This window comes from Cupressus sempervirens, chromosome 2 (assembly GCF_028749045.1).
Source record: "Cupressus sempervirens isolate cs-2001-9-10 chromosome 2, ASM2874904v1, whole genome shotgun sequence".
NCBI classification, from domain to species: domain Eukaryota; kingdom Viridiplantae; phylum Streptophyta; class Pinopsida; order Cupressales; family Cupressaceae; genus Cupressus; species Cupressus sempervirens.
This window is the reverse complement of record NC_143119.1, coordinates 455,536,155-455,556,762: the sequence shown is the minus strand read 5'-3', so window position 1 is coordinate 455,556,762 and position 20,608 is coordinate 455,536,155. Positions and strand designations below refer to the sequence as shown.

The 20,608-nt window shown below is 35.6% G+C and overlaps 1 pseudogene; it reads left to right on the top strand.

Annotated features, from left to right (window-relative positions):
* Positions 1-3,255: 3,255 nt before the first annotated feature.
* On the top strand, positions 3,256-6,943 carry LOC149573017 (pentatricopeptide repeat-containing protein At2g22070 pseudogene; annotated as a pseudogene).
* Positions 6,944-20,608: the final 13,665 nt, after the last annotated feature.

The following is a 20,608-nucleotide window of genomic DNA, read 5'->3' as shown; positions in this document are numbered from 1 at the left end:
ATATATGAATCTTCCTTTGGGGTCTCTTGAATTAGAAACGGCTTATCAACATCCTTCATTGGTAATTAGCGAGAACTATGCCTTTTATTGTGAATGGCCTAAGATGGAGGCCAACATTCAATTTCTACTTCGCTGGAGAGGAATTATCATGGATGAAAATAGGGATTGGCTAACAAATTACCTCAATCTTTTCAATGCATGTATCTAGCCAAGTGTGGTCTTCAACAATCTTGATGCCCTAAATTTTTGCACATCGAACTCAAAGAAAACTAGCAGGGCTAAATCTAACTTCGAATTTCCTCTGAACTTCCATGTCAAGAACCCTAATGATATCTCTAAAGTTATCATGATGTATTGAAAGTAAGTTGTCACCAATGGTGTCCTATTGGGATTTTTTCTCTATTTTTGTGATAGGGTTAGTAATATGGCTATAGATAGATTTCATATGAATTGATGTGTTTATGTTGGGTATACGTAATGACTAATAGGTTATGATATCCCTCTATATGAACAATAATCTCATATGTAAGAAGATTATAGATTTAGATGAATGGAATTATAATCTCAATTATATCATGTATATATACTATATGGAATACAAGAAGTTTGGTTATTAATTTTGCCTCTTTAAAGTGATTTGGATTTGAACACCTGTGGGGGTTAAGGGTTTTTAGGCATTGTATGCATATCTTCTAAATTTTAGGGTTTGCTTGTTATTTTGTTTTCATGGCAACATACTCAACTATATTCATTTTATTGTTTTTAGCCATTGTCACAATATCCTTTCTCTTGTATTCAAATTATGCTCTTCACTTGTTAATTGGTTCTATTTACTCTAATGATTGAAAGAGATCAACACACTAGCTGTAAGATAGGTCATTTCTGTATCTAGGGCTATAAATGGTAATGCAATAACAAGAATCAACATGATGACTGCATGTTATAAATTCTGAAACAATGCATGTTGTTTAGCAGGTATTCATCTTAGTTTTTAGTTCGTTCGTGCACTTCCAAGGTGACATTTGATTCACTTATTAATACTATTTTAATAGAGATATATCATGATGGATAACTATTTGAGTAATGGCTAATGGTATTGGTAAGGGCTTAGTTTATGCTTGGTTGTTGAAATATCTAATGACATGTTTTAGTAGGACAAAATTGTAATTCAGATTTCATAAAATCCCCTGGATGGCTTTAACAGAGGATGGTTTATAACTGCTAAGAGGCCTAATTTTGATGGCCTGATATCGGAAATGAGAATAGGGGTTAGTATCAGAAATGAGAATAGGAGGTACTAGTGTTCTCATACCACCTGGTACTCTGTGATACAAAATTGATTTTGATAATAGAAAGATAGGTGAGTTTGGCATGTTCACCTCTGTCTTTCTGTTGGCTTTCAACAGTTGAGACGCAACTTTGGTAATTTTAATCTAGTTCAGTTCTTGATTTGTACTCATAGTGGAGGCTTTTATAAGAATTCATTTTTGTTTTTTAGTTTGATTTAGGGTAGTCTCATTTGTGGTTTATATTTTGACTTGCTTAAGGAAGTTTTTAGTATTATTGTTATAATGTAGAGTTTTGGTATTTAAGATGGTTTTTAATATAAATACGGATCTATATAGTACAGGTATTCTAGAATCTTTGTAAGTTTTATGATTAACCAAGTTGGTTGGCAAGTTGGTTAGACAGCAAAGCTCAAATTTGGCAACTTTGCAAGAATGTAAAGAATATGATGGATCTTTGTTAAGGAAACATGTAATGTTTCAAAGAGCTTACGCTCCAAAAATTGTTTGTAAATTTGATTTTATAATAGATGTGAAAGGAATATTTTGACTGGGGTATGCCCCTTTTATGGTGTAATAATCTAGGACCATGGTCTCGAGCTAGACTGGAAGTTTTCTTTCTCCATTATTTCTTACTGGTGCCCATTCAAATGGAGGAACGCTAATGTATATATATTTTTATTAATAATCAATTATCAAGACCACTGACCGTTTATCGATAAAAAATAAATAAATAATATAATTTCAAATTATTTGATCAATAAAATATTTTATAAAATTTAAAATATACCTCAAACACATTTCTATACAATCTTAATTCTTTTTCACATTAGGAAGCTCTTGTTATATTTGATTTCATTAATTTTAATTTAAAATTATACCATATTAAAAATATAATTATATAATAATATGATCTCAAATCATTTGATCTAGAAAATATATTATAAAAATTAAAATATAAACTTAAAAATATCACAATATAATGTCTTTCAAAATAGTAATTTTTCCTAATATAAAATTTAGAAATTTAAAATTATTAGAAAGATGTCATAAAAGAATATAAATTAAAAATTATTTAAATATATTCACTTACAAAAATATATATATTAATTTTTTTTTAATATCATACTATTCAATCTCTAAAATTAATAGAAATTATTAAAAATTCGATTCATTTCATTGAGAAAACATAATAATAGTTATTTTTAAAAGAAAATATTTTACTTTTAGATTCAACTTTCATCTTTTTGATTAAGAACCAAGACTAATAGAGATCAATTCTATCCATTCTATAAAATTTGTGAAAATTAACACTATTGCAGTCACTAATTATTAATCTTCTAACTAATATTGAAAAATAGCACAACTGCAATTTCACTAATAAAATACAGAAAGAAATTCACAACACAATGAACACAATATTTTCGGATAAATTGTCTTTGAAAAAACTAGTAACGGAAAATCAATTCTACAAATGGAAAATATATTAACTTCAACAAATCAAGATATACAAAATTCATTGCTTCTTATTGACAGAATTCAGACAACCTTATAATTTCTCCTGTTGATATTCTCCATTGCTATCCCCAACACTATCACTGCACTCTTGCCAACACTGCAAGACTATTTGCTATCATTGCAAATGCTTCTACAACTTGTGTTCGTATGTTTTGTTCACCAAATGCCTCCCTTGATTCCCATTTTATACTACCTAATCAAGAGGCTTCTAATTGCTTCTTAATCAAGAGAACCTAATCAAGAAGTTTCTAGTTGCTTCTTGATAACAACCTAACCAATAGGTTACTAGTTGCTTCTAAAAGGAGTCAATTAACTAATAACTATTTGTTGATTAATCATGTATGAATGAACAACTGTCCAAGCTACCTAAAAGTAACAAAATTTGTAGAGCATTCTTTTTAAATTTTTTAGAATTCAGATTGTTTTATAAAACAACCTTTAACAGATTCAATTTTTAACAGATTATCAACCATGCTCATGCGCTGATAGGTTCTTCATACAGTTTAGAGCGCTTCTCACAAATCACAAATTGATGGGACAGATGCTCACAAGTCGACGGACGCTGCTGTAACAGGAAGCAAAACACAATATCTCGGCCCACGCAGCATGGCATGTCCATTTTATATGTATTCTAAATATGGTAGCAGTACGCTTTTATGTTTTTTTGGTGATCAGCATAGACGGCTTCGGGAGAGACTAACAATCGTCTATATCCGTTAGTTCCCTGTGCAAAGCAATGAGTTGTGATGCCAACATAAAACATTCATCTGTTAAATCTTTTGGTTTAGTTGTCAGTTTTGGAGTCCGCGTACATAATACAGAGAGCAAGAAGATGAGAAGACTGTAACGAATACAATAGTTTTCCAATGACATTTCGATTATACTTATGCTCAACTCCCTTCCAAAACCCCCTTGTACATTTTTGTAATGATGGCATGTTTGTACATTCTTTAGCACGCACATACTATGATAATAATCTTATCAACATGTATGGTAGATGCGGTAGTTTGGCGGCTGCTGCTAAAGTTTTGGAGGACATGGGAGAGACAGACGTGTCTTCATGGAACGTGATGATCGCAGCGTACCAGAGACAGGGGTATCCTCACAGGGCACTCTCTCTCTTTCATCAAATGCAACGAAAAGCTGTCCAACCCGATCACTTCACGTTTGCTACAGTCCTTCCAGTGTGCACTAAATTGGGAGGTTTGGAACAGGGTATGAAAGCCCATCGAAGCATAATTCAAACTGGGTTTCTATGTGATGTTGTTGTTTTAAATGCTCTGATAGACATGTATGCAAAATGTGGGTGCATAGGTAAGGCACGGTACCTGTTTGACAAAATGCCTCAAAGAAGTGTGCTATCATGGAACACCATGATTGCAGGATACATGCAAAATGGTGTTCTTCATGAGGCTTTGAGGTTTTGGGAAGAAATGCCTGCAAGAGATGTGGTGTCATGGAACACAATTGTTGCGGGATATGCTCAGAATGGATTTGTGGAGAAGGCGTTGCAGACACTTAAGCGAATGCAATTCGCCGGTTTAAAGCCAAACTCAACATCTTTTGTTAGCATCCTTCCAGCTTGTGCCAAGATGGGAACCCTGGAACAGGGTATGGGCATTCATCATATGATAATAGAAAGTGGAGGTTATTTAGATGTCGTAGCAGCCAGTGCCTTGGTAGACATGTATGCAAAATGTGGAAGCATATGGAAGGCGAGGAAAGTGTTTGAAAAAACGCCTAAAAGAGACGTGATCTCCTGGAATGCAATGATTGCAGGATATACGAAAAGTGGAGCTCTTGACGAGGCTTTGAGTCTTTTCGAAGAAATGCCTCAACGAGATGTGGTTTCATGGAACTCTTTGATTGCGGGATATTCAGAAAATGGGTTTGGTGAAAGGGGTTTAAGCATTTTTAAGCAAATGCAATTGGCAGGTATAAAACCTAACTCCTCAACATTTATCAGCATACTCCCAGCCTGTGCTAAATTGGGAGCTTTGGTACAGGGTGTGGACTGCCATCGAAGAATAATTGAGTGCGGAAGTTTGGTAGATGTTACAGTTGTAAATACACTTATAGGGATGTATGCCAAATGTGGAAGTATAAAGAAAGCACGTCAACTGTTTGAGGAAATGTCTCAACGAGATGTGATCTCATGGAATGCAATGATTGCGGCGTATGGGCAGAATGGGCTTGTTGAAAAGGCTTTGGAGACACTGAAGCAAATGCAATTGTCTGGTGTAAAGCCAAACTCTACAACTTTTGTCAGCGTTCTCCCAGCTTGTGCTAGGATAGGAACTTTGGAGCATGGTATGGATTTTCATCAAAAAATAATCAAAAGTGGATTTTTGTCAGATTCGGCAGTCTCAAACTCCCTGATAGTCATGTATGCGAGATGTGGTAGTGTACAAAAGGCACGAAAAATGTTTGAAAAAATGTTTCAACAAAATGTGGTCTCGTGGAATGCAATGATTGCTGGATATGCAATCCAAGGCTATGGCAGGGATGCTCTCAAACTCTATGAACTAATGAAGCACTCTAAATTTTACCCTGACCATGTAAGCTTTGTTTGTATTTTATTTGCATGCAGCCATGCAGGCTTAGTGGATGAGGGCTGTAATCATTTCAATGACATGAGATACTCTCATTGCATTATGCCTACAATGGATCACTATGTATGTATCATTGACCTTCTTGGGCGTGCTGGCTATCTTGATGAAGCTCTCAACTTCTTCATTAAAATACCAACTAAACCTACAGCGATTCTTTGGATGTGTTTGCTCGGCGCCTGTAGATCAAATAAGAATATTAGCCTGGGAGTGTTTGCAGCCACATTCCTTTTTACGCTGGATCCTAGAAATGATGCCCCTTATGTTCTGCTCTCAGATATTTATGCGGAAGTTGGCAGGTGGGCTGATGTTCTAAAGGTAAGGAGAATGATGAAAGGTAGAGGAGTGAAAAAGCTACCTGGATGTAGTTGGATTCAAGTCCATAAAATGGTACATGTATTTTGCGCTGGGGACAGATCGCATCCCCAAGCACAAGGGATCTATGCAAAGCTGGAGAGTTTGTCTAGGGAAATGAAAGCAGCAGGGTATTTTCCAGATTCAAGACATGTGCTGAATGACGTGGAAGAAGAGGACAGAGAAACATTCCTTTGCCAACATAGTGAGAAGTTGGCAATTGCATTTGGATTGATGAACATGCCTCCTGGAACAACTATTCGAGTTGTGAAGAACCTTCGAGTATGCATTGACTGTCACACCGCAGCTAAATTTATCGGAAAAATTGTTTCAAGAGAAATTGTAGTGAGAGATGCAAGTCGGTTCCATCATTTTAAACAAGGACAATGTTCTTGTGGAGATTATTGGTAATGTTGAAGTGAACGCTAGTGCTAATCACACGCAAAAATTGTTTCAAGAGAAATTGTAGTGAGAGATGCAAGTCGGTTCCATCATTTTAAACGAGGACAATGTTCTTGCATGGAGGTTATTGGTAATGTTGAAGTGAACGCTAGTGCTAATCACACGGTATGTAGACCCTCTGCTTTTCTCTTGCACCCAATACCATGAGAGCAAAGGGAAAGGATAGAATGCATCATAGGTAGATCCACTCTACACATGCAAGTGCACCAAACATGTAAGATAATGATTGCTATTTTTTAAATCCAAATGAAAGATTCCTATGTTAAAGAAGACAACAACGGACATACAACCATGAAATTGGCAAAGTGATACCAACGAGGTGTACTTAGTTTTTTTTTCCAAAGTTGCCAAACATTACATAGGAAAAATCAATCTTGTGGCTAGAGAGCCACTACCAAAGAAGACATGGAGTACTTAGTTCTTTTTTCCAAAGTTGCCAAACATTACAAAGAAAAAAATCAATCTCGTGGCTAGAGAGCCACTACCAAAGAAGACATGCAAAAGGGATGCTTGTTTTTTGTTTAGCTTGTTTGACAAGCAATCCCCTTTTAGATGGTCAACATGCAACCATGTGTGTTCAAGTTTGTGGGGTCTTTGAGTGTATCTCTAGGATTCTCTAGTGTATTTTTCGAACTAAGTGGTGACTATGCAAAAATAGGCTAATCCACTTAATTGTGAAAACTTGATTTAAAATCCAAAAATGACCTCAAATCATATTTGTTGAAACATAAATAGTGGATGTGGTGTTTGCCCAAAGAGGAAGGCACATCCACCAAACTTGATTACAACACAAATTGTTTACCTCTATTCATATTTGTTGAAGGAGGAATAGTAAATGTGCTATGTCATATCCACCAAAATAGGAAGGTGGATTCATTAGATGTCAAAATTAGCTGAAGCCACTTTTGCTAAAGTGACACATTTGCGAGTTTTAGGGCATATATGCTAGAGGACATAACATATCTTCTGCATTGTAAAGTGTATCCACAAATGAAGAAGTGCATATACAAAACGATAGAATGCATCCACTAAATGATAGAGAAGTTTGGCAGAGTTTTTCCCAATGGGAATCCACCAAAGGGAGTGAGTTTATTGAGGTGAATTTCCTAATCTACATGCAAATTCATCCAAGACTTACAATCTTTATTTGTGCTTAAAACACCAAATATTGTTAGTTTTGAATCTGTGACATGGGTCCCATTGAGTGTGACATAATGTGTATAATGAAAAGTGATTCAACGATTCAACAAAATGCAAATAACTAGGAAAATAACTTAAATCAACAAATCCAAAACAATCATGATAGAGATTGAATGGTGGATTCCTGGGATAAGAGTAATGTAGTTGGCCTTGTTATATTGGGGGTTTCCTATGATGTTGAAGTTGCATCCGATGCTGGTTTTGTTTGTGTTGATGGTTCTGTTGATTATGTTGGCCTGACATTTTGTGGTACCTAAGATTGAGGAGGGATGGATCATAGTCTAAGGAAAAAATTCAAAAAAATTCCCTCTCATTCTTCTTCTAATCCCCACACGTTAGGGGTTTAGGGTGCTGGTGTTTTTACACTATTAAGCAACAAAATACTTAATACTAAGATAAAAAGATCACAACAACCTAAGGATTAACTAATTCCCATAAACAATTATGTGTGCCTCAGATCTAGACCCTGTAATCACCCAAAAATGGTCATCTGGACTATGAACTCCCTTTCTAGCATTTTTTTCTTAATTTATCCATTGGTTATCTTTGATCAAATCTCCAAAAATTAATTTATTTGATTTTAACCTATAGTTTGACCACTTTTTCCTAAGTTCATATTTAATTAAAAGAATATGTCCTCCTTTTAATTAAATAAAATTCCCCACTTCCCACTTATCTTAAATGTGCACATATAAAACATTATTCCTATTTTAGAAATAAAAGAAAATACATTTTTATCTACATATGAATGCACAATTTTCTAAGTGTGAGGAATCTTCTATTTTAAAAATAATTTTAATTCTCCTCCACACATTTCAAACTTTCTCAAAAGTCAATCATTAATTGTGATTGGTTGAAATGCTTGTGCACGTGGATCACTCAAGATGCATTCTTCTCCATTGATTATTCCTCTTTTGCCTCTTAATCTTTAACATCCATTTTTTTTAAAAAGGGAGGGCTCTCTCCTCATTCAAAAATCTTAGTATCTCATACTATTGTTATGATCCATGTTTTCTTGGTGATTTTGGAGACTTGGAGCATTCTTGCATTTTTGCATTTTAGCTTAGCTCTCATTCTATTTACATTATGACGTACTTTGTAAATTACTTTCATTTATGTTTTAGCTTAATTTTCTTTGTTAGCTTGCATTTTATTTAGAATTCTTTGCATTTATATTGCATTTTACTCTAGATTCTTGAATATTGGCACTCTTGCCTCTACTCTTTGAATCTCTTGTTCTATGGTGCACCTTGCAAGGGTTGCATAATTTGATTCATTTGAGAGCCACCATCTCATAGCCTTTGCATGTCATAGATAGAGAGCTATAAGCCAACTCTTCAGACTCCCTCCTCCATGGGTTCTCTCAAGAATAATGGTTTATAGAAGTGTGACACTTTTGTACACACATTTTCAGCACCCATCGTGGGGCTAGAACCAAGTTTCTAACTTCATTTTCTTACTTGCATTTTGGTTACATTATCATTTCTGATTTTTTTACAACTTCTTAGATCTAATCAAGTGGTTTTGCAAGTTTCTTACTATGGTTTTAAGGCTAAGCCTTGTGCAGATTTGTTTGAAGGCCAAAACCTTAGGTTTTTGAAGATTTGATCATATCTCCTAAACCACTTGGAGTTTGTTTTTGAATTTTTTTTTGTAAGTTTACTATGTGTCCGAGATGTCTCAGTTTGATTTTCAGATCATTTTGACTTGATTTGCATTAGTTATGAATTTTTCTTTGTTTTTCATTAAAAGTCATTTTTGGTCGCAAATTAGTGACTTTTTTGGAAAAGAATTGCATTTTCAGAAAGGTTTTTGAAATCTACAAGGGCTACTTTCTTTTGTTTTGAATTTTGAGGTCATATTAAGGATCAAAAACTCGATTTGATAAATTTGTTCTATTTTGGAAAAATGGGTCCCTAGGACACAAATGAAGAGATATTTTTGAATTTCTTGCATTTTTGGAAAGCTCTCTAGTTTTTAGCAGGGGTCTTTTCTTTTCATTTTTGTTTTTGGATCCGACATCATAGCAAAAATGTCCACTCTTGTTGACTAGGTCAAAAGCAAAGAGTAAAAATGAGAGCATTTGTGATTAGCTTGCACTTTCTTTGCATACACTTGGTTGGAAGATAATTTAGAATTTTGAGGCTACTAACCACTTTATGTTGCAGGTCTTATTTGGTTGTTATGCCCTAACCTTGGTTGCTTTGTAGGGAGTTTCTCATTTTCATTGCTAAAAAGAATGCATGTCAAAGCTTCAAATGCACAAGGGCTACTAATGATTCTTTGTAGGGCTGCCCAAAGCAGAAAAACCCAACTTGCTTGTTTTCTTTTATTCCATGTGCAACATTTATTGGTTGTTTCATCTCCATAGGTACATTAAACTTGCAATTAAGGTGTTTTGGTGATAGGAGAGTATGCTCTTTCAAAAATCTTGACCCTTGAGACTGGATCTAATCTATGGTAGCTAGAATCCTTTGGAGGGCCTGCTCTTAGACAACCTAAGAGGAACAACCCAAGTGGGGGCAAGCTAATACCCGGCTCTTCCAACCCACTATAAACTCAAGGCTATCAAGGACACAAAACCTTGGTAGACGTATTGTTTGTCTTCACTTAGCATGATCGCTTATGGGATTTCAACCATGAGGAGATCACTAGGAAAGAATGCTTAAGGTGCTCTTGTGACCGTGAGGTGGGGTGTTCTTTAATTAGTTGCAAGAGGAACATTATGAACGGAAGCCCTTTCTAAACACCCTAGGTTAGTAGCTACCCTATTTTGCTGCTCAACTTCTTGGTGCAAGAATCAATCCCAGTGGACTACCCAGATCACCCCAAGATTTTACATTCACCATTTGTCTTCCCTTGGTTGTGCTTATGACACTTCCATGACAAAGCCAATATCTCTTATGGGCAAGCACTTGGTGTGAGGTGAAGGAGCATCAAGCGTGGATCAAGTTGTTGAGTAATGAACTGTAACTTTTAGGTAGATATTGCTTGATGTGTTTTCGAATGTGCTAGACCTATGGAAATCTTTCGAACATACACATGATGATAGTTCTAGGGCTTTCTTTTAAGACCTCACATATGCTTGTATCATGCAAGGTTGTTTTGTCCCTTGATTATTTGATGACTACTCCATGTGTCACTATCTTGCTTGGAAAGAAATTGCTTTTGAACATCAAACTTGCTATGCTATCAACTATTGTCAAACTTTGTCAACCAACTCAAAGCATCAAGTCTTAACATTTTTCTTGTGTTGCTTGCTAAGGGGAGTCTCATCATTTGATTTTTCTTTTCTATGTCTCTAGTGCTTGAACATGCTTAAAGTGACTCTTTGGTATTTGTGCTCTTGGTCTTTCTATCTTCATGGTCTATGTCTGCTTGCTAGTTATCTTTTTGCTGAAATGGTTACCTTGATTTCTTCACTACACTCTTATGTTAGAAACGTTGTTCACTTGTCACCTCGCTCGCTCTATCTACTTGGCTATTTGGTTTCTTGCCTAGATCTTGACTTGAGTCACTAGTGTTGTAAGTTTCTTGGACACTTTTTTGACAAGTCACTTTAGTCTATCTTTACTATTTTGGCAAGTGAACACTCTACCTCTTTAGTTTGGACATCAAGTTATCTTGTGTCACCTTCTTCGCTTCCTCTAGTCTTTTTTAGGCTTGATTATCTATCTACCACTATGGCATTCAAACTTTGTGCTACCAAACCTCAACCAAATATAGATGATCATGATATCCTCCATGCCACTAAAGAGTTTCAATATCTATATGCTCAATACAAAGAACTAGAAGAGACAAACGACCTTTCTTACCTTCATCTCTCTAAGCATATGATAGAAATGAAGTCTAAACTTGAGAAAAGATTAGAGGAGAAGATTTCATTCTTAAATGAATCTCCCTCAAGACCTTTACATACACATGGTTCATCTTCTTCAAGGTCTACATATTCTACTCCAAGACATCAAATGTCTTTATCTTCTAGATCTAAAGACCTCCTTAGAGAGAAAGAAAGTGATACCTCCTTTGAGCCTATTCCAAGCTATCATGATGGACTTATCTTTGACCAAGACAATGATGAAGACATGGATGCATACCATTCACTTGAGAAACAACAAAAGGTCTTGAGACATACTTTTGATAGAACTTTTGCTCCCTTGGAAGATTTTTATGGTGACACTTCACAAACACTTCATGGCACCAAGCTCATCACGTTACCTAAGTCTAGCTCATATGGAAACCCATTCTTGGATATTTATTGTACTTATCATTGACATAATGAGCATAGTACTTCAAATTGTATTGAGCTAAAACATAAAATACAAGATCTTATTGATGATGGGATTTTTGATACCTCTAATAACTCATGTGATGAGGATACTTCTCTTAGGCAAGATCATATTAATGAACCTATGTCTAGTGGTGTTTTCCTTGATACCTTTGCTTCTTCCAACACTCATACATCTCCCAACACTTCAAAGCTTTTCAAAATGACTCCATCAAACAAAGAACCTAGTGCTTTCCATATGGACTGTGTACCCTCAAGTACTACCTCTAAAAGAAACTGAAGCTAACCTTCACTTGGCTGCAAACCTTTTCCATGCTACTAAGCCTAAAGATCCAAGCATTACTCCATTCACTATTCATTCTCCCTTGTACTTAGAAGTGGCTCCATGTCAAGAGGACTCTAAAAAGAAAAATGTATAAATGTCAAGAAAGATAAAGATCAAGCACCCTTTCATCTCTTCCAAGATTTTTCCCCTTCATATCCTATATCTTATCCACCTAAGTATGATGAAGACACCACTTCCATTATCTCCCTTGAGCTTACTAAAAATTAAGAGAAAAGTTCTCTTCCTATTCTATCCAAAGCTACTCATCAAGATCAAAGCATCCCCTCATGTTCTACTTCTCCATATCCACTTCAAAATTGTACTCAAGCTTTAAGTGCTCCTATTAAAAATGTTGTTCCTATCAAAGCTATTCATGAGTCTATTGATGGCTTTTACTATGTTTGTCACTCTAAAGATGTTGATATCCATTTTCACTATCCATTTTCATATCCAAAGTCTATCCTTGGTCCTTATCCATCAAAGCTAAAGCCTTCAAACCTTCCATCTATATTGGGACCTTATGTTCCTTCATCTCCTACATTTTCCACTCCTAGCTCTCCCATTATACCTCAAGATCAACAAAGACACTCATCCTTGATGACTTTTCACCCATCTATCCATCTAAACCAGCCATATAATCCTTATTCATCCACAAATCCCAAGTCTTTTGGAAGCGAGAATAAATATAAGAATCCATTGAAAAATGAAGATCACTATGTCCCTCTAATTGACATGTGAATGCAAAGAAGAAATCTAAGAGACCACAAAGGTCCACTATTAAAAAAGTCAAATCAAAGCAAATATGGGTTCCTAAACCTATTATTTAAGAAATGTGTTTTGAAGTATCCAAAGGAAAATCTAAAGCTATATGGATTCCCAAGTCTCTCTTGAAAGACTTGAACATTGAAAAGAAATCAAAGTTGACATCTAAGCTTCCAAAGGCTTCCATTCCATCTTCTTCCAAAAATCTTCCTAAAAATATTCCAAAGCCTCAAATCAGATCTTTAAAATCAAACAGTTAATATCCCAAAGATCCACCAAATTCCTCAAGAAACCCCAAATCGGGTATGTTGAAAATAGTGCTAAAAGCTTCACAACTTCACAAATTATTAATGAATCTGAAAATGGAAATTTTTACAAAACTTTCAGCAGCATAACAGCCTACAAATTGACATTTCCAGATCCATATAGCCTTTACACAACAGCTCGAAAATGTAGGACCAAAACTATGCTCATCGGGCTCCCGAAATAGCACAAAATATGCCCGAAAACACCACAAGAACACTAATAATCTATCTCAGAAGTTTAATCACGTCCCAATATATATATTCAGATCTATTTTAACAGCTTAAAGTATAAAATACAGCAGCAACCAAAACTGATATGAAATACTCAACCGGAAACACCAAACTCTCACAAAAATACACCCGGAAACTCACAAATCTGCACTGTTCAGCACAAAGGCAAACTCTGTATGAGCATGCACATGGAATGGCTTCAAACTCCCGTCCTTAGCCTTCCTGGAAACCTGCAAACTCCCGTTCTTGGGTCTCCCTGGAAACCTGCAAACTCCCGTTCTTGGGTCTCCTTCTCCACAGGTTTGGCAGCCTCTGAAGAATAACAAAGAATGAGCGAAAATCAAGTCTGGAATCCCCCCCAAAATGCCTCCAAACCTCTTTAAAAAGGGCATAACTGTAACTCACGTCCAAGAGAGGTTAATGAAACATATTTTAATAATAATTATCATTTATTAGTCCAACGGTTTCCAAAGATTAACTCCCTTTTTCCGAAACTTCACTTTCTTGGGCCTGCCTGTCTTAGCAAAGATTATTATTTTTTTATTATTTGAAAAGGGGACATGACAGTCCACTATTAAAAAAGTCAAATCAAAGCAAATATGGGTTCCTAAACCTATTATTTAAGAAATGTGTTTTGAAGTATCCAAAGGAAAATCTAAAGCTATATGGATTCCCAAGTCTCTCTTGAAAGACTTGAACATTGAAAAGAAATCAAAGTTGACATCTAAGCTTCCAAAGGCTTCCATTCCATCTTCTTCCAAAAATCTTCCTAAAAATATTCCAAGCCTTCCACTCCACTTTTTTCCAAATCTCTTCTACCACCTCATACATCTAAACCTCAAACTATTTCATCCATGATTCCTCCATCATTCCAATCCCCTTCAAGGTGTGTGTTAATGTTGATCTTGTCCAATATTTCAGCTACCCTCATGAAATCCTCTAAAGCTTACACTTACTTTCTATACATGGACTCTTATCCTCCATATACTCTTCTTACTACTGTTTCTCTTTCATCACTCTATCTGCATCTTTGAGCATACCTTTTTATGGTCTTGGCTTGTCATGACTTATCTTTCCTATAGGAGCACTATCTACATTCAAACAACTTGAGCTCTTTGTAAAAATTCAAAAAGTAAAAAGATAAAAATTCAAAAAAAAAAAAATGTGCCTTGGTGAAAATCACTTCTTGTGGCATCTTGGTAGCAAAAGTAAAGAGAAATAAAATTCATCCTATGGTGAAAACTACTTCTTGTGGCACCTTGGATAAGTACCATGATGAAAACCTAGTAAATAGGCATTCTGCATAATTCTTCCATCATCCATCTATCCCCTCTTCTCTTTTTGATCTTGATAGTGTTGAGTTATCTTTGCATATTGACTATCTTATCCATGAGATTCTCTATTGTGCTTTCTCATTCACTCACAGCCTCCATCTTGTGCTTTATTCTTATTGCTCTATCCCATCGTTATCCTATCTAGTTGACCCCTTGGTCTTGATCACAATAAATAAAACATGGTTCTCATAGGTCTCTTGACATGGCTACTCTTTTAGAGTACACGCTTCATGCTATCTCACTTATTGGCTTCCATTACTTATCCCACATTTTTATCTGAGTTAGTGGCTTCTATTGCTTATCCTATATTTTATCTTGCTCATTGCTTCTATTGCTTATCCTATATTTTATCTTGCTCATTGCTTCCATTGCTATCCAAAACCTTATTCAGTTGGCTATCTTTCCCTAGCTTGGGTATTCTTGAGGAGTCAATCCTTGAGGATCCCTGTCACTCGCTGCATATTCCTTTCTTCTCAATCTCTTTCTTTCCACTAAGCTTCCTACTCCATATTATACACATTGCTAGACATTGGGAGTAAATGATGTGATCTTGCTTGAGAACTAGTAATCTCTAAATCATTCTTAAATATCATAAAAATTAGAAAATGTCCTAAACAAATGATCATCTTAGTGAAAACCTAGCAATAGACATTTTGATGCATCACCAAAAAAATCAAAAAAATCAAAAATACAAAAAAAATTGAAAAAAGTCCTGACAAAATTTGCCAAGTGGTGAAAACTTGGAAACAGGCGCTACTTGAGACCCTTGCACCTATGGCCACCAATCTCAATCACCCATTTCACTACACACTTCATAGCTTGGGATTGTTTCTTGTCCTTGTCTCGGGGGCACCGCTGCTTAGCCTATTTAAAAGTTTTCATGTGCATTAGGGTTTCTTTAGCAACTCATAAAACATTGTTTCTCAACACTACCCCCAACTTGACATCAAGTGTTTCTCAACACTTTTCAAATAGTTTACCTACAGTCTCTGATGTTGCAATATTTCTCATTATTAGATTCAAGTCTTGAGGAAATAGCCAAGTAACTTACACACACAATTAAACATTTAAACAACTGAGCTATGATGAACTTTATCTTTTTTGTGTGTTGTCTAATTTCTTTGCTATGTGTTCTCTCCCTAATAAGTCTTTTGAGGATGTCATGGACTAGAAGATTGGGGGCATGGGGCATGTTTTACTTGCTTTCTACTTGTGGGTATACTTTCTTAGTCTAAGGTGTTTAGAGCATTCATGTTTGTCCTACTTGACACTTTGGACCTACAATGTATCGTCCTTGTCTTTTTTTGCAAGACCACACTTAGGGGTTATCCTGGTGCTTATGCCTTGATACAAGTGTAATCTTGCTATACTAAACTTAGAGAATCTAACTACATACTCATCTTGACCTATATGTCTTTGATGCATAGGTTGGATTCCCACATTCCTATCTACTATAGATCATATTCATATCCTCATATTTTATGCTAGTGATGATTGTATGATCTTCTAATGTCCCTAATAAGGCTCAATGATAAAAAAAAGACCTACTTATGTAACCCTTGCAATTGCACCTTTTCATAGTAGCTTGCATTCTAGGGTCCATTCTAGCTTAGCTTTGCATTTTTCATGTTGAGAGAGCTCTCTTCTTTATCTTTCATGGTTGTGTCAGCTAACTATGTTCATCCTTTCTTGCATCTTCTCGGTCTTATCTTATCTCTTCTTTCCTATTTCTTGCTTCTTTTCTATCTTACCATCTCATCTATGCTTTTGACCTATCTTTGCTAATCTCAACATCCTGGATCCTTTTTTGAGATTGAAATCCAAATTCGGTTCATCTTGCTACTCAAAATTTCTTCCTTCTTCTATGTAGTTGGCTGACCTATTAAGGCTTAATTTTTTAATCTTGTTGGAGAAATCATCATTTCTTCATTACTTCATCATTTCTACTCTCTTCCACTCTTTGCTTTTATTTCTATTTCATCTCATTTCATCTTTCTTCTTTCTTTGACCTAATTATTATGTTTTATCTTTCTTTGTCAAAGTTAGTCAAACCAGAGCATATCTTCATTGCTTGGTGGTCACTCTTTGGTCTTAACCTCTTATCTATCATCATGAACTTTTCTTTGTTCTGATTTGATCAAATCTAGCTTATTTTTGCATCTCCTCTATCTCATTTTGATTTCGATCTCGAGGAGGCATGAATATTCTATCATTGTTTCAAATTGTTTTTTGCTAAAGCTATCTATTTTCTCTTGATCTATCTACTTTTCTTGGTGTTAGTACTCTTCTTGAGTTCTAATATCTACTCTATCCTAGTGTTCAGTACTACCTCTATCAAACTGTGCATTCAAGATTTTCTATCTCTCTTTGCTTTGTTCTTCATAATTAGATCTCTCTATCATCTTGACTTCTTCATTCTTTGATATCATGTGTTCCTAGATCAATCACACGTTAGTTAAAGAGGGGTAAATATAATCACCCAAAAATGGTCATCTGGACTATGAGCTCGCTTTTTAATATTTTTCCTTAATTTATCCATTGGTTATCTTTGATCAAATCTCCAAAAGTCAATTTATTTTATTTTAACCTATCGTTTGACTACTTTTTCCTAAGTTCATATTTAATTAAAAGAACATGTCCCCCTTTTTAATTAAATAAAATTCCCCACTTCCCACTTATTCTAAGTGTGCACACATAAAACATTATTCCTATTTTAGAAATAAAAGAAAAGACATTTTTGTCTACACATGAATGCACAATTTTATAGGTGGGAGGAATCTTCTATTTTAAAAATAACTTTAATTCTCCTCCACACATTTCAAACTCTCTCAAAAGTCAACCATTAATTGTGTTTGGTTGAGATGCTTGTGCACATGGATCACTCAAGATGCATTCTCCTCCCTTGATTATTCCTCTTTTGCTTCTTAATCTCTACCGTCCATTTTTCTTTAAAAGGGAGGGCTCTCTCCTCATTCAAAAATCTTAGTCTCTTATGCTATTGTTATTCTGCATGTTTTCTTGGTGATTTTGGAGACTTGGAGCATTCTTGCATTTTTGCATTTTAGCTTAGCTCTAATTCTACTTACATTATGACATACTTTGTAAATTAGTTTCATTTATGCTTTAGCTTAGTTCTCTTTGTTAGCTTGCATTTCATTTAGAATACCTTGCATTTACATTGCATTTTACTCCAGATTCTTGGATATTGGCACTCTTGCCTCTACTCTTTAAATCTCTCGTTCTATGGTGCACCTTGTAAGGGTTGCATAGTTTGGTTCATTTGAGAGCCACCATTTCATAACCTTTGCACATCATAGATAGAGATCTATAAGATGGTTCTTGAGACTCCCTTTTCCATGGGTTCTCTCAAGAATAATGGTTTATAGAAGTGTGACACTTTTGTACACAGAAATCCAACTTCAACAAAATTAGAAAGATTTTCTACTCTTTAGGCTTTGCAAAACCAAGGTGGGTGCACCTAAGGGTTGAAAGATTTACAACATGATACTACACACATATTTCACTCATTCCATTAAATTCTATAATAATACAAATCCCTTATAGCAAATTGGTCACAATTATTCTAAGATGTACAGGTAACTCTGGGCAATAGCAACCAACCAAAACTCAGAAATTAAATGTAAACAAGTGCTAACCAGCTTTGATATTCTTCAAACATTAAAATAAAATTGATTTTGAATTTAAGCTTTGTTAGGTGGATATTTTGCAACCGATATTTTTTTGGTGACTCTACTGGGGATCGAACACATTCAGAAGCCTTAAGCTTTCGTTTGAAGTTTAGTTCCTTATTCTGATTAGCATTACTGGTTATCACACTGGCAAGTTTTGAGTACGTGTATTCCTGGAGGAAGAAGGGAGAAAGTTCTTCAAGCTCTACCGGATCATTTTGGGCTCAACGGGCTCATTTTGACTTACTTACTACTATTCCCTCTCTCTCCTGTACTACAAGTTATCCTCCTCCTAAAAAGAAGTCCTCTGTGCCTAGTGAAAATTCCCAGTTTTTCCTCAAACCCTTGTTATCTGCTGCACAATTACAATTACCTACTACTAATGTTCCAGTTATCAATATGGTTGCTGGTCCGTGGGGAGCAGCCTTTGGTCCGTTAAATCTTGCAGCACCATTGCATGCATTACCTCAAGGTTCTCGTAAGAATTTTCCCAAATTCTACGGAGATGGTAAGCAACATCCCGATGAACACATTAAAGACTTTTACATTGCTGTGGGAGTCTTTGGTATGGAACATGAAGATATATCTGTAAGACTCTTTATTGAGACTTTACAAGGTATAACAGTTGATTGGTTCTATAATTTAGAACATAACTCAATCACTGATTGGGCATCTCTGCATCCTAAGTTCCTTGAAAGATTCAAGCCTGCAGAAGATGAGCATGCTCTCCTAGCACAACTCACACAAATGAAGAAGGAGGAAAATGATGGAATGCGGGAGTTTATTGCTAAGTTCAATAAATTAGCTAATAGAATTCTAGTTGCTTCTCAACCCACTGCTATGAATTTGAAGTGTTTCTTCATCAACACTCAACTTCCTAAAGTTAGCTTTTTACTTCGAAGGGCTGCCCCTACAACATTGGCTCTCGCACAATCTTTGGCAACTGAGATTGAAGATGATCTAATACTTGTAAGAAAGATTCGCAAAGATGCTAGCCGATTCAAGAATAATTCCGCCTCAGAATCTTCTTCATCGGGTACATTCGATCCACTAGTTTAGAAGCTGGCAAATGAACTTCTTGATCTCAAGAAACAAATATCTCAAGGTGCATATGCAGCACCATATAAGGATATTCCAAGGTGACCTTATCCTAATGCTGCAAACAATTATGCAGCTAAGAATCAGAATAAGCTTCCTCCTCCACCGGAGAGGCTTGCGCTCAAAGCACCACCAAGTAACACAGGTACTGGTTACTTCAAAGCTGATCCATTGAATGAAAATCAAGATGAATATCCTTCCGAGGATATTGCTGCTCTGTATCATGAAGATCCTTAGGCAATTGGTGACTCTACTATTGGTTATATGCAATACAGTGCTGAAGAAGATCATGAAATTGATTTTGCACAAGCTTATGTGGTGATGACACGTTCACAAACTAAGTTGGCTCAACAACAAGAAGAGGCTGAAAAGAAGTTGGATGCTCCTCAGATGCCTGTTACCATTGCAAAAAGGGGAACACTATTGCCTAGTCTGCCTAATGATCTAGCTAAAAATCAAGTAAGTGATGATCAAACTATTCCTGCATCTTTTGTTTTGAAGCCCAGTATGCCTAAATCTTAGGCTGAAAATTTTAATTCTTCCTTAGCAAATTCCTTTCAAGCTTTTGATATTATAGATCATGCTAAGAAGACCAAAATTAAAATGTCTGAGGTAGAATACCTACAAGCTTATCCAGACCAGATGGAAAGACTTGCTAAATTTGTGAAAGAATCCCACCCTACTCAAACCCACCTGGTTATTCCTGAAGTCAAGAATATGCCAAATAACTTAGTAACCATTCCATCCTCCATTCTAGGGAAGATTGAGCCTTTCTATCTTTCCCTTTTGATCAATGGTTTCAAGTTAAGTAACTACATCATAGATTCAGGTGCCTCTGATAATGTCATGTCTGCCAAGGTTGCAGATGCCTTAGGTTTAACCCTAACCAAATCTTTTGGTAGCTATTATTCTATGAAGAACAAACAAGTGCCTCTAAAAGGGAAAATCAAAGATGCTCAGTTTGCTTTTGCGTTTTTCCCAGATAAAAAGATCAAAATGACGGTATTAGTTGCTGATGTACCAGCCTCCTATGGTATGTTACTTGGTCACAATTTTTGTAAGGATGTAGGAGGAGAACTAAACATGGATATGACTGAAGCTAGAATACCTGTTAAGGGTGTGATACAAAAATTGTATCCTAAATGAG